The sequence below is a fragment of the Empidonax traillii genome, unplaced genomic scaffold (assembly GCF_003031625.1).
Source record: "Empidonax traillii isolate 1590-97213 ecotype Southwest subspecies unplaced genomic scaffold, ASM303162v1 scaffold925:size245191, whole genome shotgun sequence".
Lineage (NCBI taxonomy): Eukaryota > Metazoa > Chordata > Aves > Passeriformes > Tyrannidae > Empidonax > Empidonax traillii.
Genome location: NW_020956118.1, coordinates 208,977 through 223,845, shown reverse-complemented (window position 1 = coordinate 223,845; position 14,869 = coordinate 208,977). Strand labels below are relative to the sequence as shown.

Genomic DNA, 14,869 nt, shown 5'->3' with positions numbered 1-14,869 from the left:
CACGGGGACGGACGCAGAGGGGGCTGGCGGGGCAGGGGCAGGCGGGCTGGGGCTGTGGGTGCGGGACAGCCGGCCGGACAGACAGAAGGACGGAGGGACGGACGGAGCGGCCGCGGCCGCGGGTCCCGAACTGGCCGCGCTCCCGGCACGGCCCCGCCGAGCCCCGGGCTCCGCGCGCGCCGGGGGGGCGGGGCCAGCGCCCGCCTCGGCCAATCAGCGGCCGGGACGGTCGAGCCCCGAGAACCGGGGGGCGGCGCCAGCTCACGGCCCAGCCAATCCGCGCGGGGTCCATGCGGTGGCCACGCCTCGGGGGCGGGGCCCGGGGAGGGCCGGCGGGACCGGAGCACGTGGGGGCTCGGGCGGTGCTGCCATATTGGGGGGGGACACGGGGGGACACGGAATTCTCTAGCCAGGGGCTCCCCCAGCCACCGCATGTTCCCCTCGCACCCCTCTGCTTCCAGCCAGGCTGCTTGTCATCCCCGCGACACGTTTCCAAGGCTGTGTTTTTTTCAGTGTTTAAGTCCTATAACTTTTTTTTTTTTTTTTTTTTTTTTTGGGTGTCTCAGCGAAGTGTTTCAAAGCTGTGGAAATAATCAGCCGTGCGCAGGCTTGGAGCCTGCTGCTTTCCAAAATTTCCCCCTGGTGCGGCTCCATGGGAGATAACGACCGCGGGGGCTGCAGAGATAAGGCTTTGTCAGCCCCGGCTGGTTCTTCCGAATAATTAACAATTGTTTGGGAGCACCTTTAGGAAGTTCATTGTCGGGCTGCCTACTCTATGAATTTCAAAGGAATTCCAGAGTCTTTCAGTTAATTTTGCACGGTGACTTCCCCAGCACAGGATTTACTCTGATACCTGAGTCTGCTGCTCCGTGATCCACTGGAATTGCTTACTGGTCTGGGAAGCTGCAGTCTGGTCTAGGACAGGTCTGGTCTGGTCTGTGCACTGTAAAATGCACAACAATCCAACTGGAAGGGGGATGAATGGCCTTCAAACTCGCACATTAAAAGCTGCCCCCTGAGATGAGAGAGTTGGCTCAGAAGGACCATTTTTACGGAGTTCCAAATGTCCCTGGAGACCCCTGAGCCCAGAGGGGTGACCTGAGCATCCCCTCAGCCCCGGGGCGGCCCTGAAACGATTCTAATCACAAATGGGAGAGGTGGGAAATACCTTCCAGACCACCATCATCTCTGGGTAGATGAAATCAGCCCAGTCTGCCTGCCTTGCGCTCCTGGAATCGCTGCCCAGGGCAGTGCTGGCAGGATGAGATCGGGTTTACGAGGGAGCAGACGGAGACAACCCCAAATTCATCTCACAGCAATACCAGGAGTCTGCACTCCTGGGGAGGAAGCCACTCCACACAGAACTCTGTTCTGAAGGGAAAACAGCAATGGAAGCTGCATCCAAAAGCCTGCATCCCAAAAGGGTGCAGGGCCACACAAAGGGGACTCAGCTGGACACCTCTTAGCAGCCCTGCTGGAATATTCCTCTGTAAATACACTCATGTAGTTTTAGGCCAAGGAACAAAGAACCAAAGGAGGGATGTGCCACAACAGCTACTCCCCCACCCCTGAAGTCACTTCTCCATGTGCCATTTTGACACATTTAGTACTTTCTTGTCATCTGAAGAGTCTTTTAAATGAACAAACACACAAAGTTAATAAGCCTCTAAGTAAGACAAGACCCAAAGTCTTTGTTCTCCCTGCTCAGGATTTTTTTTTTTTTTTGGTCGTTGAAAATGAAAAGCATCTTTTTGATCAGAGGTTTGGAGGTTCAGAATCCTCCTCCTGACAGTGAACACAGAGGTCACACACACTGGAGTCACACGTTGGGATCCCCATTCCTCCCCTGTGCAGGTGGCTTTAATTTACTGTAATTTCTGTGATAAACTGCAAACTTTTAATGATGTCAGGGCGTTGATTTGTGTTGCTGAAGGCCTCGAGAAGCCCACGGTGATGCAGGACTAGAGAAGAGAAAGGGGCAGAGAATTACATCGATCCCACTGCCTTTAAATGAAACAGGGGGATTTCTGTAGGTGAGATCAGGTTCCCTTTTCCCAGCTAACTTTCTCTCACCTTACAAATAAATCTTCCCATAGCGTGGGCAAGAAATATTTGAGGAATCTATGGGAGAGAGTTGTGTGGACCAGTCAGCTGGTTTTAATCCGGGGTGACCCCCCCCACTCTCTCCTGGTGAGCAGCATCCCCCCCTCGAGCAGGGGAAGGGAAGGGCCTCACGTCCCACATTTTTAACAAAAATAGCTGCTATTTTCTTTAGTCAGGCAGAGGGAAACCACAGCACTGGGTTCTTGGTCCCTCTGGTTTTTGGGCTGCGTCTTCGGAAATTGAAAGTTTGGGGCCCTTTCCCAGCCTTGCCAGGCTCCTCCCGGTGCCAGTGTCTGCCCGGCGGTTCCGAGGGGCAGGAACTGGGCTGGGTGGCTGCAGGGGGGACAGGGAACATTGCACAAGGCAGCGTTCCCTCCAGATGATGACTTGGCGAAAGCGGTGCCTCTGCCAGCCGCATTATCAGGCTGGAAGGGCAAATTACAGACTGCAGGCGTCCTGAAAAGCCCATTGTGTGGGTGTGCGGAGGGAAGAAGGGAAAATTCCAGGAAAACCAAATTTTGGTCGCTGCTGTCCATAGATAGTCGACTTCCTGGCTTGGGCAAGAGCACAGCAAATATTATAAAAGGAAATTCCTTCAGAGCAAGAATTAAAAAACCTGCTGGCCTCCAGACTTCCAGGAGCTCGACCCTGCAGTGTTGTTCCTGCTGAATCATAGAACTGGGATCATTTTTTTGGTAAATCGATGATGAATTAGGAAGTTGCCAAGAGCTGGCACAGGTTGCCCAGAGAAGCTGTGGCTGCCCCATCCCTGGAAGTGTCCAAGGCCAGGTTGGACGGGGCTTGGAGCAATCTGGGCTGGTGGAAGGTGTCCCTGCCCATGGCAGGGAGTGGCACTGGATGATCTTTGGTCTTCCCAGCCCAAACCATTCCATGAGGAAGGGCCAGGAGGAGCAGCTGAGGCCGGGACACCGCAGGGATTCAGCACGTTGGCCCATCCAGGAGTTTGTTCCAGCGCTCAGGGATCCCAACCCCCAGGCACAGGGAGCTGAGGCATCTTCCCCGCTCATCCAGCCATTCCCTGCTCCAGTGGGCTGGAAACCCAAGGATTTCCTTGGCTCTCAAGCTGCTGACTCCCCACCAGAGCTGGGTCTGTCTCCTTCTCATCCCTCAGTCATCCTTAACAAAAACACTTGCACTGAATCAAAGGGAGGTTTGGTTGAGCACAAGTGGAACATCTGGCCCTGGGGACGTGTTTCCCAATGCCTTTCCCTGAAAGGGAGGCTGTTGAGTCCAACTCATTAGCTCAGAGTGACATCATCGAATGCTGAATCCCAGCAATCCCAGATACATCCAGTACTGACACACATGAGGATCCTGCAGGATGAAGCTTGAGCAAAGAAGGGATTGGAATGATATTAAACAGGTGAAAAGAGACATTTGTAAACGTGGACTGAGCAGGAGACTCACTGCGTCTTTTGGCCAATCCTTTAGGAGAAAATTCCTGATTTTTTAAGGAATTGCTAAGTAAAATTTAGAAAATGTCTAATCAAAGTGGCCATGGCTTTGGAGGGGCTCAGTTTTAGAGCAGCTGGACCAGATGTGAGTCCAGTGGAGCCCCAGTTCACCTCAGCTGACAGTTCAGGCCAGAGGAGATTTCAGTGTCATTCCACCTGACTTTTTATGAAAAGCACTTGAACAAGTTTGTCATTTTAGCAGCTGGGTTTTTTTTTGCCTTGGTTCCCTTTTCCTGATGGAATCTAAAATTAAGTCACATTTTCATCGACTCAAACTCATAACCAGAGTGAGCCCTCCCCAGGTGAATGTTTGGTTTTGCTCCCAAATCGGCATTTTAGAAACCAGCCAAATTCAGGTTCTTCTTCTGGGGAAGACAGAAAGAAAGAAAGAAAGAAAGAAAGACCATAGGAAAAAAAATGCAAAGCTGAAACCAATCAAGTTCATAAAGCAAACTGGGCCTGGAAAGCCCCCAGCTGGGATAAATTTAGGTCATTTCAGGGGATTATCTGTGGTCACCAATTATGCAAATTGCTAAAAAACACTGCCCTGAAATTTTACACACAAAATGCGTCTTTTTACAACACCCTTCCCTTGTCCATCCTTCCTGCCCGTTCCTGCCCTGCCCTGATCTCGCTGCCTCTGCCTGGGCGGGGGATGAGATGCCTTTGGGTTTTTCTGAGAATTTGGGGTTGCAGGTTCTTTTCCATTTGATGTGGTGCCCGTCTGCCAACACAGAGAGCCGGGCAGGGAGGCACAGCCAGCTCGAGGCTCCCCAGCACAGCAGCAGAAAGGGAATTTCCCATGGATAGACTGGAGAAAGCAGCAGGGGAGGGGTGAGGAAGGGGGTCTGGCCCAGCTGTGGGAGGTGCAGGGGAAGGGCAGTGTCAGCCCCGTGTCAATGAAGGGCAATGTCTGTTCCTGTGGCAGCCAGGTACTCTGGATATCCAGCAGATCCATGGAGCTCCAATTCCCCCAGGTGCTGCTATCCCTAATAAAATATGGATGCATTTCTCCCAGCACTGCTGGTAGCTGTGTGTTATCTGCATAAGCTGCTGCATTCATGTCATCAGTAATTACTGACATTAACAACATGCAAATGAGATTCACCCTGTGAATACATCAGTGGGCAAGCAGCATTCCCATTGCATTTAGGGAGACCTTTGGTGGAGGGATTCCAGCAGTCACCTGAAATATTCCCCATTTATTTCAGCACTATGCTACTGCTTTGACTGTACTCTGATCCCAGTGCTGCTCCTGCCTGCCCACTCTGCCCCCACACCATCCCAGACCTGAAGATTCACCTTCTGAGACACCCCCAGTGGAAATCACTACTGGTTGATATGGCTGAGTTAGAAAAAAATTGGTGGTGTGCCCTGTTGAACTGTTCCTACTCGAGAGCCTGGCTTTGGAGAGGCTTACCTGGGGGCCAAAACACTCCTGTCTTGGAGCTGGGAGCAGGAATAGCATCCTGCTCACCTGAGTACACGAGTCTGGGCAGAAAGGAGCCAGAAATGGGTCAGAAAGGAGCCAGAAAGGGACAGGCAGGAGTGATCTGCACTGCAGTGCCACCCCAGAGCCAGGCCCTGAGCAGGACAGGGCTGTGCCAATTCAAACATGACCTTCCTTCCCGCTGTGAGCCGACAAACAAAGCCCCCTGCAAGGAGCCCTGAGAGCTTTGCAGGTTATTTTTGCAGCTCCCCGGCCCCACTGACAAGGTGAGCTGGCAGAGCATGTCCCCAGAACCGGTGCTGACATCTGGACAGTGAACAGCCTGCTGCAGGTGCTGGGGGCTGGGCCAGAGGGATTTTGGGGGGAAAGGGCTTAGATCCAGCTGGGTGTGCTCTGCTCTGGATGGCTGCAGACACTGGGATGGATCCGTGTGTGGAGACCTCACAAGGGAGCCAGAGAGGGGACTGTTCCTCAGGAACTGGAGTGACAGGAAAGGGGGAATGGGTTCGAACTGACAGAGGTGAAATACATGGAAGAAGTTCTTCCCTGTGAGGGTGGGGAGCAGTGCCTGGGGCTGTGACCTCTCTGGGAAGGTCCTTGCCTGCTGAAAGCCTGGGAGGGAATCAGGAGCACGTGGCAGGTGAACACTGAGGGACGTGGGGACAAGGACACGGGGTCGTCGTGGCCCGGTGGGTGCAGCGGCGGCTCCTTTGCTGTTCCTTTGCTGTTCCCTGACCTGGAATGGCCCTGCCTTTGTTCTGCAGGGGTGACTTTGGAGCAGAGATCTCTGAAGTCTCTGCTCTGGCTTTTCCTGCTGAGTTTTGGACCAGCCTGGTCCCCTGGCCAAGCTGAACCTGTTACTGTGACCCCTGGGAGAAGAAAAGGAGAGGGACACCTTTACCCCCAGCACTCCTGGGAAGCAGCAGAGAACTGAACAGGAGGAGAGCTGCAAGCAGCAAGTGGAGGAAGCAGAGAACTGGGCAAAGAGAAGATGAACTACATTGCTCTCCTTGTTCTGTGACAAATGTGTGAGGTGACAGGAGCAGACGGCAGGGCAGACTCAGCCAAGGGGCTCCCATTTCCCAGGCTGAGCCCTGAGCACGCACATGATGGGAAGCAGAGTGACTTGTTTCTCCTCCCACCTGAGCTCCAGGGGCTTCTTGCATTCAGAAAAGGCAAATGTCAAATTGGCACGAGATTTTCACTTCTCAGCCCAGGCAGAGACAGAGGCTGGGAAGATGCACGCTCAGGGAGCCGGGGAGAGGAGGGAAAGGGAGGATAAGCAGGGAAAACTAAGAGCTGGATCGAGGGATGCACTTTCAAAGGCACTCAGCAAGTGTTTTTCTCCCGAGGCAGTGGAAGAGCCAGAGTCTGGAATTAGAAACCTGTCCCCTGCCTTCCATGCCTGTGATGGAGATTGCCCAGAGATCAGCTCTGTTTGATTTCCAGCTCAGTCCCGTGGCCACGGATGCAACACACGGCTCTGGGTGTCTGAGCAGGGGCTGCCAGAGACTCACCACCTCCTTCCAGACTCACAATGGGGAGACCCTGGGGGTTTCCCCAGCCCCAGTACCCCCTGCCAAGGCCTGGGGTCCCCCTGGGAAATCCCTGGCTCAGGGGGAGCCGCTGAAGGGCATCGGAGCAGCTCTTGCCGTTGTGGCCGGAGCCCCTTTGCTGTGGTCACGCTCCAGGGCAGAAGAGCTCAGAGCACATTTGCAGTCCCCACTTGGCTGCCTGGCTCAAGGTGCAGCTGTGGGATCACTGGGGGCTCAGTCAGGCCCCCCCAGGCACACAGAGCTCCCTCAGAGCCCGGATCAGGCGATGTGTCCCTGCCCAAAGCACAGCCCGATGCGGAAGGGCTTAATTTCCGAACAAAAGCTGTGACCAGCAGCAGTGGAGCCAGGAGCAGATTCTGCTTTAAAAAAAAAAACAAAAAACAAAAAAACAACACACAAACCACCCTTTCTGCTGGCAAGAGCAGTGAAAGGAATGAGATCTGGGTCTGCTTAGCAAACTGCTGGGCCTGGGAGCGCTTGAAAGGTTTCCTGGAGACACCAGTGCAGCGCAGGGCAATGCTCCCCATTCGCAGCAGCGCTCCCACCTCCATCTTCCCACTGCACCAGCCTGAGCGGGACCCTCGGGGGCTGACAGCTGACAGCCAGCCCTGGCTCCTGCCACTTCCTTCGGTGCCTGCAATGCCAACTTCTGGCAAGATTACAAGCCAGAAGGAGCTCGGATATCCTCTGGATACCGGGAGTGTCTGGGACTGTGAAATGCGCGGGGGGAGAGGGTGAACCCCAGCCTGCAGAGGCAACACCGGTAACGCCTCCTCCAAATTACCCCTCGTCTGCCTGTGTAGGTTCTTCTGCCTTCCTGACTCAGCTAATTCCAGCCTCTCAGAGAGGGCAGGCTGTTAAATCAGCCCCCAGTTTCAGCAGCACAGCAGTTTCTGTTTTCTGGTTTCTTGAACAAGTCTCCCAGAGAGAATAATGAGCCTTTTTCCACTCACCTGGGTAATATTTGTATGTGATTAATGTTTACAGGGAAAAGTGCATATTGGAAAGGGCCAGGAAGTGTCAGGGATTAATTTCCCAACTCTTTTGTGCCTTGCTAAGTAGCATGGGCAGACCAAGTAGCTGCTCTGTGCCTCAGTTTCCCTCCAGCCAGATGGGATAAAGGAGGTCCATAGGTCTGCACTGAATTTATCCAGACACTCCAGAGAACAGGTGTGAACATGGAGCTCAGCAAACGCATTTATTCTGCACCTACCTGGCACTAAACCGACCCAATTCATATTTAGGTGATTAATCATTAATGATGTTCCCTTATTAATGGTGGTAAAGGCCTTCAGGACGGTGGGGATGGTGGAAGATGCTACAAGATTATGTCTTCAAAAGAACCTTGTAAACACAGAAGCAAAGGATTTAATTCTCCCTGAAAATGCCATCGTGCAGTGGAATGACTGGATCAGACCCTCAGAAAGGCACCTGGTAATTAACTTGGTGTAAATTAATCAGCTTCAGACAGGATTTAGGGACTTTAATAGCCCAGTGCTGGCTTTTGTAGTGACAATTCCCAGCAGGACTTTGAAGTGGGCTGCCTGCTCCAAGGAGTGGCACAAGCTCCAGGATTTTGGGAACCAACAGCTATTATCGCCTTACAAGGGGTATAAATCACCCCCTACCCCAAAATCAGGGCTGCCAAAGGGTCTGTCCCCTGTCCCTGCCCTTGAGGGGGTACCCCTACCTGAGGGGGTAAACTCTGCCAGGAGAGGGACAGGACCTGGCTGGCAGCACAGGAAAAGCTGTGCCCAGGAGAGGTTCAGGCCCCCTTAGTCTCAGGCTCAGGTGGGCTCCATCCGGATCAAAGCTCGGCTCTTTCCGCCGCTGAAAGGATGTTGTGGTGGCAGAACCACCTCGGTATAACTCTATTTAAATCAGCATCTATGTGAAATAAACTGGGCTGATGTAAAGCACGCCCATATTTGTGGAAGAGCATCTGCTGCTCTGACAAAGCTCCCCCAGCCCAGGAACCCCCCCCAACACTGCAGCACAGCCCAGACCTCCATCTCCTGAGCCCCAGAGGGTCAGCCCTGCTGGGAGCACACACTCGTGCTGTGTAAGCAAGAGCTGTAATAAAGAAATGCTCATTATGATGAGCAACACAGAAACTGAGACTCCAGCAATTAATTAGAGAGGAAATCAGAGCTGGGCCACGGGAGCCTAAACGTTGGGGGGACTAGAAAACAAGCTGGGGAAAAAAATACTAATATTCTCAAGGCCAGATGAAGATAACAATCAGAGGCTACACCCCAGCTGGCCCTGAGTCACCCCAGGACATGGTACTGGGCTGGCAGGGTGTGGCTCCCAGCATCTTACTAGGGATCTGTCCCTCCGCCCACCACAGCCCCGCTGGAAATGGCTCCAGACACAGAGAGGCCTCAGCAAAACACGAGACTGCAGAGGATGTTTTTCTCCAAAGAGGCTGGGAAGGGCTTGATTTTTCTACCTGAGAATAACTGCATTGTACTGTGCCCAGTTAATCTCTGGTGGTGTTTACCTCGAGGCCAGGCTGGGCTGCCCGTCCTTTGGGGAGGAGCAGGGTTGGCCTGTGATGCCAATGAAGGGGAATTCTGACTGAGGCTGCAGGACACAAACCCACCCCGTGGTGCCCTGTCTGCTGCTCCAGCCCAGGCTCACCACAGTGGGTGTCTCCACAGCACAGCCTGGACTGGAGCTGGGCAGCAAACATTCTTCCCATCCCACAAAAATCCTCCTGCTCTCCATCAGGATGAACCCAAGACGTTTCAGCACTTCTGGCCCTAAAGAAACAAGCCAGCTGTGTGTGCCTGTCCTCCCTTTCCCATAAATTCCTCATCCTTTGGCTGACTTCAGCCCAGCCTGGCTGACCAGGTGAAGGTCCCCCGGCGTGACAGTCCCACAAGTGTCACCCAAACAGGCGGCTCCGAAGAGACTCAGGTCACCCCTCCAGACACCAGGGAAGCCCCCCAGGAGCCTCGTTTTTGTGGGAAGCCAGCTGTGCTGCTCAGGGAGCAGTGCCTGGGAAGCTGTGCCACGTCTCGTCGCCCCCAGATCTTTGCAGATGCCCCTCGGTGCCTAATCCTGCATCCCAGCCCGGGTGCTATCGGGGCCCTGTGGCCTCCCTGCCACCACACAGGTCAGAGATAAGCAAAAGGCCCTTTTGTGCTCCTGCCTCCCTGCCTGGGTTTCTTGGAATCCAGCTGCTCTCAAAAGAGAAATGAGACAAACAACTGTGTGGGGCTGGGCACTGATAGAGCTGCTGGGAGCCCCTGGCACTGCCTCCCCATGCCCAGGCAAAAGGGAGAGGCTGCCCTGAGGTATCACCAGGCTCAGGCCCCTGCACCCAGAGAAGATTAAGCGGGGGGGGGAGAGCTGAGGGCACTTCCAGAGGCAGCTGTGCCATAAAACTGCAGGTTTTCAAAGGGACACGCCATGGTTTGGCTCAGCCCCCTCCCTTTCCCCAGGAGGTCCATTCCGCCTGTTTGTGTGTCAGGGCTTTGCTGGGGCTGCTACAGCACATAAGGGACTGGAAATAACCTCCAGTACTCTTATTTGCACTCCCTCTGTAGTGACTGCTCAGTCCCCTGCCAGGGCAGCTCCTCTGCCCCACAGTCCCCCGCTCCTGGGTTGTTATGAAGTGGTGCCAAGTGTCTGCAGGAATTGTTTCAGGACAGAGATTGGGATCTGTCTGAGAGAGGGGAGACACATTCATCCAAGTGTCAGCTCTTGCTGTGAACACATCAACCAGAGGCTCACAACATGCCCTGGAAACTCCTGCTTGGGTCAGGGGCTGGCTCAGCTCTGGAGACCAGTGTGACATCCAGGGAAAGAGCAGATTTCAGGCATAAACTGATTGAGATTACACATGACCCTAACTAGTAATAACCTATAAACCAGGGTCTGTGTCTTTATCCTGAGCCTGACAGGACTCTCCTGCTAGATGGGGTTGGGAAATGCTGCAAGACAGAGCAAATCCCTAAGTTTTGTAGTTATAACCACCAAAATCCTGGGTGATTCCTTCCCTGATGCAAACAGGGGAGCCCTCAGCCCCCACACACCCAAGGGCAGGATGGTTACCCTGTGGCTGGTGGTGGCAGGGCTCCTTTCCTGGGTGCCAAGAACTGAGACAGCAGGGTGGAAAAGGTTTAGAGACAGGGCTGGTGTTTGCCATCAGTCACCCCCTGCAGCCCCCACTGAGGTTGGGTCCCCACGTGTGACACAAAGCCCATTCAAACAAACCTATTTTAACCTCACAAACATGTTAAAAGCATTCACAAGTGTTTATTTACTTCCTGCAGAGTAAAAGTTAAGGAGAAAATAGATGCTCAGCAACGATCTCTGCTCACCTGCAGGGGCTGATGGTTGGATGCACAGCTGAGAACTGCAGGGCGGCCCTGAAGACAGAGCAGTTTCCCCTCCCTGTGCCTTGGCAGCCCCACACCTGCAGCCCTGGCCCAGCCAGGCCCTTGCAGGCACAGGAGGTGCTGAAAATGTGTCTGGGTGCTTTGAGCTAAACCTGCAAACCACTGCCTGAGAGCAGAGATGCTGCTGGTGGTCCTGAGCCGCCTGCGAGCTCTGCTCGCGCCCTGGGCTGAACCCTGAGCTCTGCAAGCTTTCACAGGGCTTCAACAGCTGCATCAGAGTTGAAAACCAACTGCAAGAGAGGCAGCAAAATGTGGCACAAGGCCTTTGAGGAGAGGCAGTGCATGAGTGTTACACAACAGATCCGGGCAGCAGCTTCCCCGCGCTGTCACAGCCAGAATCACGGAAGATTTTCCCCACCCTGGTGCTGCCCCTGCTGCTCTCACAGCCCATCAGCTGTCTGCATGTCACTGTGATGCCAGAGCTGAGCATCCCCTCTGCTGAACCCTGATGGCACTCAGGATTTGGAGCATCCCAAATATTGGGGTTTCATCACCCCCTGCACTGGCCAAGCCACTCAACATGGGACAAATGCCCTACACACCTGTACCCCAGCAGGCTGGAAGGGTGGCCTGGCTGCCTCCTGTGCAGGAGGACAGAAAACTGCTGAGGTAAAGATAAAAAACATCAGCCCCCCAGATGAAGAATTTGGGGAAATCTCTGAAAATCTGAGACTTTCTGGGGTATTTCCAATGGAGAGGCTGAGCTGGGCTCTGCCTGTCCATGCAATTAAATACATCAGCCAAAAAGAAGGGCAAACCTCCCACTTTATTTATTTATTTCCTGGCTCAGGCTGGAAATTCACAGAGGGCTGGTTTGGAAGGTACTTTCCATAAGCCTGGAGTCCATCTGTGCTTGCCTGGGCCCAGCTCCCCCATAAAACATGTGCACATAGAAACCTGAGCTGGCCTGAAAAGCTCCAGCCCCTGAATACCTGAGTTCAGAACAGGCTTTTTCCAAGTGAAAAGCCCTCGGAAGACAAACCCCCAGCTGCTGTGGAAAGGAATAACACAGACTGCACAGAGCTCCTGGGTTGGAGCTTGCAGACTCACATCCCCCAGCTCCACTGCCAGCCTCGTGCCAGCAAAATTCCTCCCAGAAAGAGAAGTAAGTGCAGGGTGGATGTGTCTGCACCGGGATGGTGCCCCTCACCTCTCTTGGTGGTCACACAGGGGGGTTTTGGCTACAAACCCAGGACAGGGCTGGTTTTGGCCTGGCCTGATTGTGGAGTTGAGGCACCAGGGCAGGTCTGAGCCCCTGGGCATTCCAGGCAGGGGCACAAAGGGTTGTTTTGCTGCTTTGCCAAGGAATTTGGCACAGCCCAAGGACGCCCTGCACTCAGGTGGGATGAGACCAGCAGGGCTGCAGTGAGTGACCTGCACAGGCAGCAAGGCAGGCCTGGGGTCTGATGCAAAGAGTAAAGCAAGACCCTTCATATCTTTGAGCTCTGGGGTTGTTCCCTGCCCTAAACCTCCCGTTTGGCCAAGCTGAGGTCCCTGCCCTGCAGGGCCAGGGGCAGGAGCCAAGGCAGCCTCCTGCAGCAGCCTCCCTGCACCCGCTCCAACTTCTGCTCTCACATAGGAAGTTGATAAAAACCTCACTTGGTTGCAAAAAAGAAAATCAGATTTCAAAACCGCTGTTCAAAGGGCTCCAGAGCCTCGCAGAGGTCCTGGCATTAACCCTTTGCAGAAAGTCCCTTCCAGCTGCACCTGGGGCTGACACCAGATCCCTTGGGCTCACCTTGCTCAGCTCTTTGGGGACGTTTTTGTTCCCTGAGCTGTTGCTCGTGTTCTCTGGTAATGTGGCTTTTGCCTTGGGACCTATCACATGTCAAATCTCATCAATAACCAGGTTGGGAGGAGGAGGGGACGGAGGAAAGGGGGGGTTTGGAAAAGCTGCTGCTTCAAGTTGGGAAATCCCAGTATTGCCATCCAAGATAGGTAGGAAAAATGTCCCAAAACAGGGCAGTTTTCAGCCTTTCTTTGCCCATTTCCTTCAAGACCTGACACTGGGGTAGAGCAGAGGGAAATGCAGCAGCCACAGCTCCAGCTCAGCCGTCCCCACACGAGCTGCTCCTGCTGCCCCAGCAGGCAGTGAGGGAACAGCCTTTACCCATCCCTTTACCCAGCAGGCAGTTAGGGAACAGCCTGCTTGTAGGGGAACAGATTCCACGTTTTCTGGGATTTGGGATCCCGGCTTTGTCCCACCCCTCAGCACCCTCCTGCAGGCGCCCCTTTGGAAGCCACGCAAGGGAGCTGCCCAAACCCTCCCTGCCAGGCCTGGCCCCTTTGCCACGTCCCTGCCCGTGGCAGGAGGGCTTTGCACGGGGTCCCAACCATCTGACCCTCCTTCACCAGGCGGGATCCGGGCACTTCACCTCCCCTGGGGCTGTGGCTTTCCTGGGGGGACAGGTGCCCTGAGCTCCCCTGAGCTCCCCTGAGCTCCCCCGATCTCCCCAGCCCTCTCCCCTCCCCTCTCTGGGTCTGTGATTAAATCGAGCCTGTTCAACCGCCACAGCCAGATGTGGAGCCTTCACTCGGCGCAGACAAAGCGAGGTGGTGACAGCTGTGTGCACGTGAAGCGTGGCCCGTGCCCCCCGTGTGCCCCCGAGCCACAGGAGCTTCGCCTGGCCCGTGGGAACTCGGTTTATCAGCCCTTCAGAGCCTTAAGTTTTTACCCCAGAACAGACCCCGCTGGTGGTGGGGCTGAGGAAGTGCCAGCTCTGCCAGACAGATACAACCCTCCCTGTGCAGTGTGGGCAGAGCTCGGCCCTCCTTGCCCGAGGAGCCTTTCCCAGCACAGCCCTGCTCCTCCCCATCTCCACGGGCCAACATCAGCCTTGTCCCCTCCATCTCCTTCCCTCCAGCCAAACTGGACGGTTCCACAGCCACAGAAAACTCGCTTACATCGGTTCTTGGGGTTACCCCGGAACCTCTGTGGCTCGGTGGAATTCCTCACACCAAACCCAAGTGACACAGAGGGAAGCTCTGCCCAGGGATGTGATCCAGCACCAACAGGTTGTAGCCACAAACATTGTCTTCACTCTTTTTTTTTTTCTCTCTTCCGAACTGCCTTTCCTGGGACAGAGGACTCAGGGATTTCCCAGCCCACCATCACCAGGCGGGACCCTCAGAGGGACCAAGGCCACCCCCCAGGGAATTGCACAAGAGGGGCAGCGAGTGGAGCCAGGGCAGAAACTCTGCCAGGGAAAGTTAAGGGAGGTTTTGGAGAAACCTCCAGACAGAGAGAGGAAGAGGCAGAGCCGGGAGGAAGGAGGGGATGATCTCTGTCCCTGTGCCCGGGGCAGGGAGGTGAACACACAGGACCTATCGTGGCCTCCCAGCTGGGGCAGCTCCCCGGGGCTGTGGGGACATCCCTGGGGACCTTTATCAGGGGCTGCTCCTCCTTTCTCTCTGCCTTGCTCCAAACTCTCGATTTCCAAAAAGGGCGGGAGATGACACGGAATCAGCAGCACATCCTGAACAGCTGCTGCCACCACCTCCCTATCTCTGCCTCACCCCTGGTGTCTCACGGCTGCTCCTGCAGCCCCCAGAGACCAAACTGCCCTGCCAGGCTGGTGTGGAGGGGTGTCAGAACCCTCCCGAGGGCTGCAGAGCTCGGGGGGCATTCAGTTCTGGGTTCCCACTGGCTCTGGCTGGTTCAGGACCTCCACACACCCACTGCCCTGGGGCTGGGAAGAGCCAGCTGGAGAAGTTTGCCCAGCTCAGGCTTATTCCACAACACGAGCAGGAGCCTCCCTTTCCTCTCGAGGAGGGGAGAGGGTAGAGAGGGTGTTTCCAACACCCAAGGCTTCTCATGGAGCAGCCTGGCTGCACCTCCCACCTGGACAGTGGGATTGCTCCAGGGGCACAGGTAGA

At 54.8% G+C, this 14,869-nt stretch overlaps 1 protein-coding gene across 1 annotated transcript in view; it reads right to left on the bottom strand.

Annotated features, from left to right (window-relative positions):
- LOC114067504 (G1/S-specific cyclin-D3-like) overlaps positions 1–14,869 on the bottom strand; it is a 30,287-nt gene that overhangs the window by 11,608 nt on the left and 3,810 nt on the right. The window lies entirely within an intron of this gene.